The 9,843-nt window shown below is 31.6% G+C and overlaps 1 long non-coding RNA gene across 1 annotated transcript; it reads left to right on the top strand.

The window, feature by feature from the left end:
- The first annotated feature begins 839 nt into the window (after positions 1-839).
- On the top strand, positions 840-8,914 carry LOC110651358 (uncharacterized). Its single transcript, XR_002494169.2, has 2 exons — positions 840-1,707; positions 8,649-8,914. It is a non-coding gene; the product is annotated as an uncharacterized LOC110651358 (long non-coding RNA).
- Positions 8,915-9,843: the final 929 nt, after the last annotated feature.

Here is a 9,843-nt window from a genome sequence, read left to right as displayed (position 1 = left end):
ATGGAGTACTATTTTTGGCTATTTGATGCATTAAGTTATGAATTTGGTGAGAAATTCTGCACTTTACTCATGTGAATAGTACCCCAATCTACTGTTGGACTTATTTTGTCACTATTTTTCATGCTATGTGATGTGATTAATTACGTTGAAGATGGTAGTTTATCATTTGTGTAGATTTAATGAGAAAATAAAAATTTTGCACAATTTCATCACGTGAACAGTAAATTCTGGTTTATAAATTCTGCATAATTTATGAAATGGTTTATTAAAATGCAGATGGTGTTTGGTTTAGTAAGCTTTGTGCTATATATTTGGTTGGTTCTTGTGTATAGACTGTAAATGAGTTGTGTTGCAAGTTTGAGATGTGAATAGGCTGTTCCATTTACATTTGCTATAGAATTTTAAAGATGGGATTAAAATCTAAAACTGCAAAATCTGTATTTCTATTAAACTTTAGTGTTTTCATGCTTTTAATGCTTTCATTTGGGATGTGTTAGGTGTGCTTTGATTTATTTTTAATGTGATTTGAAAATGGTTTGTGTTGAGTTTGAAGAAAACTTTGAACATTTAGGTTTAGAAAAATTTGAGTGACAATTCTATTGTGTTCATGTGAACAGTACCTATATGCTGCATAATCTACTGTGAATTGAGCTAATTTTGCATATATTGAATTGTAAAAATGCAAAAGTGAAAAGTGATTTTCAGGTGAGGTAACATGCCTCATGTCATTGTATCAGTTTCTATTCTTGCAAGTTAACATGCCTCATGTTGGTCTGTTGCATACCATGCATTCACAAATTTAATTAATTTTAATTACAATGCACATTTTGGGTAGTGATTTTCAGATGGTATGCCATGCCCCGTGTTTCTTTTCAAGTTTGTTCCATGTTGTGTTTTTAATGAAGTAACATGAGGCATGTTAGTTTACTTGTGAGGTCACATGCCTAGTGCTACCCTTGCACACTGCCCATTTTTCTTAAAACCCTAAACTTATCTTTTTCTCTCTATCCCTTTTCTTCTTCACTCTCGGCATTACCCATTCCCCTTTTCTCTCAACACCACACTACCCAGCCTTATTTCCTTCCATTTTTCTTTGAATGGTAAGGCAAAAACACTATTCCACAAGAAAACCAGTTCATCCTTCTCGTTGCAAACCACTTTCAATGGCGAACTCTAGGTCACCTTCCCCAATTACAAATCCACTATCATGACCACTCTTTTCACAGCCAACACTATCCTCTCAATTATCCACAGACCCTGTTCTTCCTCCCCAACAACAAGAATTACCTCTATAACCAACCTTTGAATCAGAACCTACAACACAAACCTCTGTAAATCCCTCAACCCTCTCCACCTACAGTACAATCTGCCCTAAAAACCCATTTCAAGACAGTTGCTAAGAAGAAAGTGAACCCTAATTTCAAACTCAAAAAGCCTTCTTCTCCTAGCAAGCGCAAAGAACCCATTTCTGCCTCTGCTTTGACAACCAAGAAACCTAGGGTTTTCATTCTTGAACCCATTAGCAAGAGAACTCGCTCCTCTGTCTCAACCCCATTGAGTACTCCTCGAATCCCAGTGTCAAAATCAGCATCGGTTGCATCTTCTAAGGAACCTAGTCCTCAACCCGCTACTGCTAAGTCCAAGTCCAAGGTTTCTGCATCAAAAGCAGTACCTGTTGCTTCTTTTGGTAATGATATTTTAGAGGAGGTACCTTCTTCTTTAACTTGGGGCTTTAGGAATATGCAAATGAAGCATAATTATAAGAAATTAATGTCTAAGAGCCTAGCACCTATTAAATATTTGGATGATGCACTGTTAAAGGAGATAGGTTTATATGATGTTGTTTTTGCATATTTAGATGTAATAGGGTGGACTGAATTTGCTAGTATTAAGGAAATTGTGTATACTGAGCTAACTTTGCAGTTTCTTAGTTCTTTGAAGGTGAATTTTTAGTCTCATGATGTGAAACCTATTGACAATGTCCAATTTAGGTGTTTGGGTATAGAAAGAGAGTTGAGCATGGGTTCTGTTAATGCTATCTTTGCTTTCCCTGATGAGGGATATTGTCAGGTAGAGTGGGAAAGGGCCTTCAATGAGAAATTTGGGCTCTGGAAATCTATAGCTCTTTATGGAGGCTATTACAACCCTAGCGCTTCAATGTCCTCTAAGATCTTAGACCCTATTTTGAGATTGCTCCACAGATTCCTTTCTTACACTGCGTTAGGAAAAGGCCATAGTAACAGTGTTATAGGTCTTAATGATTTGTTTTTGTTATGGTGTATGAACAATAGAAAGAAAGTAAATGGAGTTTTTTTTTGCTTTGCTCACATTTTGAGCAATCTATTTCTAAAATGAGGGTTGGTAGTATAGTCTTTGGGGGTTTGATCACTGCGATAGCTAAGGCTTTTGATTTTTCACTAGCAGAGCATAAATGGAAGCCTATTTTAGGAAAAGCTTACCTAGACAGGGCTATTCTATTTAGCATGAGTATTATAAAGAAGAAATGGTCTATTTTTGTGCTAATGGACCAAACCAGCGACCCTAGGCCAGAGGATGATCCTTTTCAGCCTTTTGACACACAAACTGAACCTCAATCTGCTAGTCCATCTTAGCAGCCCACTTCTATGGCTACACTCTTGTTTGCTTTTAAGTCCATTGAAGCCGAAATTGCAAAGCTAGATGAGAAATTATAGCCAACTAAACTTGCAGTTTCACAATAGAATTTTGATGAGTTATTGACAATTTTGAAATTTATGGAAGCAAAGTTGGACAATTTTGATACAAGGCAGAAGAAGTATGAAAGAAAAATGAAGAAGAAATTGAAGGAATTAAAAGAGAAGCAGAAATTAGAGATGAAATTGCTTGCAGTTCAAATGGAAAGGCTGGAAAAGTTTATAACAACATTGTTACATGGATGGGGAACCAGTTTGGAGAGCTAAAGCAACTCTTTGACAACTTAGAAACTGCATTAGAAGCTTCTAAAGATGTACCAGCAGTTGCTGCTAAGGACAACCAGCTAGCAGACCAAGCAGCACCCAACAAGACCAATGAAGACTAGTTTTTATTTAGGCTTTAATGTTAGGAACTTCCTTAGTTGTTTTAAACTTTAGGGTTCTGTTTTAAGCCTTTATATTGCAATAAATTTTCAGTTCTTACTGTATTTTGGGCTTTTTTTTTTTGTACTTATGAATTTTGTCTTTATGTTGTTTCTTGGATATTGTTGAAATATTGTCCTTTGGATGGTACTTTATGTTGTTGCAGTTTGGTTTGATATCATTTTCTATAGTTTGCTTATTTTTCGTGGCTAGAATTTAATTGTTTAAATACCTGCATTTTTGTGGTTGTGAGGTTTAATGCAGTTTGTAGTTATTCTTGATTAGCCTTTTGTGGTTTTGAGTTCTCTTGTCCAATTTTGTAGCTTTCCCTATTATACTACACTTTACAGGTTCATTTATGTCATTTTTGAGGTATTTTCTAACCTAAATGGGGCATGTTCCTTTTTAACATGCCCTGTGTCATTTTACTTGCAATTTCAACATGTCTCATGTTACTTTTCAAGTCATTCCACATTGGGCATGTTGAGTTAATTGTGAGAATTCATTTGAAAATTTTTATTTGTGCTTCATTTTCTTTTTTTATCTTTTTGAGCTACACTTTACTCTTTTATTGCACATTGAGAATATTAAATTCTCACCTTTACCAATTTTTGAGCATTTATTTCCTTTGATTTACATTTTTGCCACTTTATTTAAGCCAATGAGGACATTGTCTAATTTGAGTTTGGGGGGAAGGTAAAATTTTTGCAAAATTTTTTATCTTTTTAAAGCATTTGCATTAATTCAATTGCATTTCATTTCACTTATACTTAGTTAGTTCATGCACCTACACTTATACCTTATAAATATATGCACACACTTGCATATAGATACCGTATAGATTGCATATAGTTTTTATTTAATTTTTGCATTCATTTTAGGATCATGCATACTATGAAAATAAATTTTTACCTAATTCCTAGAAGAGTGAAAGTTGCTTTAAGAGCAATTAAGCTTACCGTTAGATAGGTTTGAAGGATTGAAAGTTTTGGATAAGTATAAGGTTATTAGATTCTTGCCTGGGTTTACATCTTCTTAGCCAAGGGTCACTCAATCAATTGCATTGAGCTTGAGTGCTTAGAACAAACTCTTGGTAAGAAGTAGCTAATTGTGTCTCATCAATTCTAGAATAAACGTTTTAGACCTTTCGAGGCCAAATCCTAGCATGTACTTGAAAAAGAAATAATATAGGCATTCTTTGGATTTTTGAATCCACATTTTAGCCTTAACCAATCTCACCTTAAAATATCCATTTGGAGCTAATTTAAACCTTTATTTATACCCTTTATTTCCTTGGTACCATAATATTACCTAGCCATAAATCCAAACACTAGCTACCTTTCATGAGAATGATTGTTTAAGTGATTGATACACCATAAAAAAAAAAAAGAAGAAATAATTGAATGGGAGAAGTAATTAAAGGAAAAAAATGCTAGCCATTGAGTGATAAGAAGTAAAGAAATTCACCACCCAAGTATACAAAGAAATGGGTTTTGGGGGTGAATTAAAAAGGAACAAATAAATTTCAAGTCAATGTTATTTATGTAGCACCTAAAAGAGTTTCAAATTTCTGTGCTAGCAATTGTTGAATCACTGTGAAGTTCTTCCTTCCATTTAATTCGTAAAAAATAAAATAAAATAAAAAATAAAAAAAATAAAATAAAATAAAAAATAAAAAAATAATATTATATGTTTATCTTGATCTTTTAACTATGTGATTGTTCTCATGCTTTGTTTCCCTTATATCATTTTTTTGTTGGCCAAATCATTATCCCATAGCTCAATTACAACCCTTAAAAGATCTTTTGATCTTTTACTTGTGTATTGCTACATTAATGGAGATTGGAATAGTTGGTTTGCCCATGGGATTGTGAATTCATTCATCATTTGTCAATTTCCATCATCATTATTAGAGACACTTTAGTTTATAGATTGTTCTGGAGTGTATTTAGGTATGAATTCTCTTTGTAATTAATTGGTTTGGGTTTAAAATGATAATAATTGACCTAAGACTAAGTGGTGATAACGGTAAGGATTGAATTCCTTGTACCTTGAAGGTGGGTATATGGTTTGTTGATGGTTAGAGGTAAGCATGATAGCTTTGATAAGTATTTTTTTTTTTCATAATTATTAGGAAAGGTATCCCAATTGCATAACTTATTTTTAATTTGCTTGAGGACAAGCAATGATTTGAGTTTGGAGAAATTTGATGTATATATTTATATAGGCATTTTACGGTTATTTTGCATTCATTTTGTCCTTTTATTTTAGTACTTTATAGCATTTTTGTCTTTAATTTAGTAAAATGTTAATTTTAGTATTTTATATTTGATTTTTGATTATTTTTTTATGTTTTTAATAAGTTTTGAGGTGATTTAAAGATAAAAAGGTGCAATTGAAAATGATTTGATGTTATTTGAAGACTTAAAGTGGTGAAGGAATTGAAGAAAGTTTAATTGAAGAGTGGCTGAAATTTTCCTGAGCCTCAACATGAGGCATGTTACTTCATCAGTCACAACAAGGCAGAAAATTTATTGAGGCAGCAATTTTCAGACAAGGCGACATGCCCTGTGTGACTTCATCAAAATTTAACACTAGGCACGTTAAAATTCAACACTGGGTAGTGTTGCCTGACAGATTTTTATGCTGATTAGGATTATTTTCTTCACTTCACCACTCATTTTACCTTTTGTCTTTTCTTTCCACTAGGCATTTTAGGGTAAAAATATGACACATATATATATATGCACATCTTTTTCTCAACCTTTCTACAAGAAGTAAGAGAGAGAAAGTTGAACTAAAGGAAAAGAAGAGGAAATGCCATTTTTGGGAAGGAAATCTGACCTGAAGAGTGACGTCTCTAGCTGCCATTTTCAGATATTTGAACTTCTTTTCCTCTGAGTTCTTTAATTTTTAGTCTATTTTCATGTTTTTCTACCTTATTTGCTTTTTTTTTTCTTATAAAAACAACTATGAATGAGTAAATTTCTTAGATTTTAGAATTGGGTGTAATGATTTGAGTTCTATTTTGTGGATTTGGACCAGTTTTAACTAGATTTGGAAATATATAAGTTTTAATTCATATCTTTTGTGCTTATTTTACATACCTATTGTTGGTACTCTTTAGGTTTTATTCTTAATCTTAGATTGAAGGATCAAGAGGTGAAAATCTTTGATAGATAATCAAGATATTGAACTTAATCACCTATTGCTAGAGATAAACTAGTGGGTTAAGAGGAAATTTTATAATTGATTAAAGTGCTTAAAGTGTTTTGGGTAAATTAAACATTTCATGAGAATGGGGTTTAGTTTTCTTTAAAACACTCTTTAATTTGCTTGAAAGAGAAATTAAAGAAGCTTAGAATCAATTTCCTTTAAACTTGTATTTCCCTTAAAATTGGTTTTATCTATTTAAATTCCAATAAAATTTATTTCATGAACCCTAATTCTGGAATCACCTTTGCAATCAAGTAATTCTAGTTTTACATATCCATTGCTAATTTAGTGATTTTACTTCTAGTTTATACATTTATTTACATTACCCATTGCTTAATTTATTTATATTTTCATTTAATTGGTGCATTTACTTTCTTTAATTTGGATACACTTTATTGATAGTCTAAATAATCGTGACTATTATAGTTTGGTATTCAAACATCAAATCCCTGTGCGATGATATCTCTTCTTTACTACTTTAATGATGTGTATACTTGCAAAAAGTATGCATCACTTGGATTTATGGTCCCAAAGCCAGTAGGCTTTTATTTATTGTTCAAGTTCTTATAAAATTTTTGTACTCTTTTATGCTAATGACATAATTGTCACAAGTTCATCTGTTTACTCTGTACTCCAGTTCATAGCCAAAGTTCAAAATGAATTTCTTGCTCATGATCTTGGCTTCCTAAGCTACTTCTTAGGGATTGAACTCAACTTCAACAACAATAGCACAACATTGTGTTGAATTAGAGTGGCTCATATGTGGAGATTTCCTATATACTTAAAGGTCCTAGAAAAGAAGAGGGATAGTTCTTTTCTGTTAGAACATAGTTTGGGGTATGAGGGCAATGCCCTCATAGTACGATAAAGCAAGATGGAGGCATTAAAACAAATGGAGGCAGTGTGTTACACAACTTGGCCATTTGATAACAAGAAGACACAGAGCTCAATCGTGTAAGGACTTCAAATCTAGAGAGTTACATAAGGTTGTATGTTTGCCTGTGTGTCATTGGCATTATTATTTAGAATGTTAGATGAGCTAGGCATGTAAAAGCCCCATGGTTGTATTGATGTCGTGTGATCCAAAAGGTTACATGGCTTGATTGTATAAAACCCTATAGCTGTGTTGACATTTGGACCTAATTTATCTAATAGCTGTTTTATTCCTATTTTGATTAGGAATCATATTGTATTGGGTTAGGTCTATATAATGCTGGCATAATTAAATTTTGGAACTCTTAGAACCCTAGTTATATAAAAAGGTAATGGGATGAAAATTATATCAAATATTAATAAGATTTTAGAAAATATTTTATTGATATTATAAATAATTTTATTAAATTTTTTAGTGTTTTTATGTTAGTTGTTTTATTTATTTTAATAAGTTTTACATGTGTTTTATCATAATGTTTTATTATATTAATTTTTTTTAGATTTATAACCTAAAATCCTAGTTAATTTAGAAGAGTTTTTCCTAATTTGAGTTGAAATATTCTTCAATAGAATAGAAATATATTTCCTATATAGAGTAGAACTCCTATTTAGTATTATTTCTAAATTGAGTGGAACTCCTAACTAGATTATGATTTAGAGAATTAACACTATAAATAGAAGAATGGTGGAAAAAGTTATTTAGTTTTTCCCATGGAGAGTAACTTTCAGCTCATAGAGTGGGGCCGTCGCTCATTGCAGAAAAGAGTTTTGCCATTTGTTAGGATTTGACTTTACCCATTGATGAGGAGACTTTACACATTGATGAGGGGCTTTTGCCCATTGTAGTCCTATGACGAAAGAGAGGTTTCGGCTTAAGGTGAAGAAAGACATAGTCCAAGAGGAATGGACTATTATCCATTATAGTTTAAGACACCTTTTATGGTATAGTAGTTAAAATAGTAAATACATTAGGTTATATCTAAAGGAGATTGAAAGGGACTAACTAATGCATTTATTATGAACAGTTTGTAGTGGGATCTCTTGAGTGTAATTGGATTGATGGATAATATAGTTTTGAGCTTGTAATTGATGATTTATTATTTAAATATAGTGAAAGATGGAATGTCCGTAGATATAATCCTATGTGGAAATGATGAATTATGTATACATTAGTGTTTTATGTGTCTGCTTTATTTTTTTATATTATATATGCTTTCGTAGTGCACAATAATTTTTATTAGTGGTTTTATTTTTTTTTTTAATAATTTTAATTCTACATGTATCTTATATCACTTTTACTTTTGATTTTAGGCCTATATTTTAATGTTTTTGTGACCATGTGTAATGACTTTCAAGTCGAGCAATGAACACGTGTGACATATTAAAGCTTTATTTTGTTGACAGTTTGGGGATCTTTGGCCCATTTTCATACCGTAGCCGCAGTTGAAGAAACAAGGGAGAAAGCACTTCAAGCTTACATCTATCAAATCTCCTTTTCTTTTATTGATTTGATTTCAATATTTAATTTTCAATGTTAGGATGTCTATTTATATTGAATCAATTAATTTGGGTTTTGATTTCTCTATTGATATGAACTAAGATTACGTTTGATAGAGCGTAATGTAATGTAATATAATTAATTATGTAATACAATCAAAATTATAATGTAATGTAATATAATTGTCATTGTATTTTTTTGTTTGATTGTAAAATAAAAATATGAGCAGTGTAATGTAATGATGATTTTTATTTTAATATTTAATTTATTTATAATATTAATAATAAGTAGTAATGATTGTAGTGATTTGTACTCGAGCGGTAGTAGTGGCAGCAACAGCAGCAGTTAGATGGTGGTGGTAGTGGCAAGGTAAGGTGGTGGTGTCAAGGCAAGGTAGTGGTGGTGGTGGTGCTGGCAAGGTGATAGTAGAAGAGATAATAACTAAGTGGTGATAATAGTAGTTAAGGTGTGGTGATAGTAATGGTGGTAATAGGATGTCAGTTGTGATGATAATGATGGTGGTGGTAGAGGTGACAAAGTAGGACTAATAATAGTAGTAGCAGCGATGGCTGAGTAGTAGTGGTGGTGATAGTATTGGCCATAAGTAAAAAATTAAAATAAGTAATCATAATTACATCCATTTTTATATGTAATGACTATTATGCTATTTGAAGTATAATTAATTACGTTATGCAATTGTTATTTTATTACGTTAAATTTTTTTATGTTACCAAATAACATAATTAAATATGTAATGTAATTACGACTATATTATAATTTTGATTACACCATACCAAATATGGTCTAAATGTTTATCTAGGGTATTTTGATGTAGGTTGAGATTTTATTTTATTTTATTTGTTTTAGTTGATTTTCGTTATTAATGCAATAGTTTATTATTGAACTTAATGCTTTTGAATATCAACCTTTGTGATATTTGATTGATTTTGATTCATAATTAGTATTGGGAAGGAAATTTGTGAACTTGAGAAGGCCATAAACTACATAGGAATTGTGAATTTGAGAAGGCATAAACAACATAGGAATAATAGTTGGAGAAGGCAATAAACTACATAGGAAAAGGAATAATAAGTTGGAGAA

The sequence above is a fragment of the Hevea brasiliensis genome, unplaced genomic scaffold, assembly GCF_030052815.1.
Source record: "Hevea brasiliensis isolate MT/VB/25A 57/8 unplaced genomic scaffold, ASM3005281v1 Scaf1, whole genome shotgun sequence".
Classification (NCBI taxonomy): Eukaryota; Viridiplantae; Streptophyta; class Magnoliopsida; order Malpighiales; family Euphorbiaceae; genus Hevea; species Hevea brasiliensis.
Note: the sequence above shows the minus strand (reverse complement) of the source record. Positions and strands in the feature narration are given on the sequence as shown.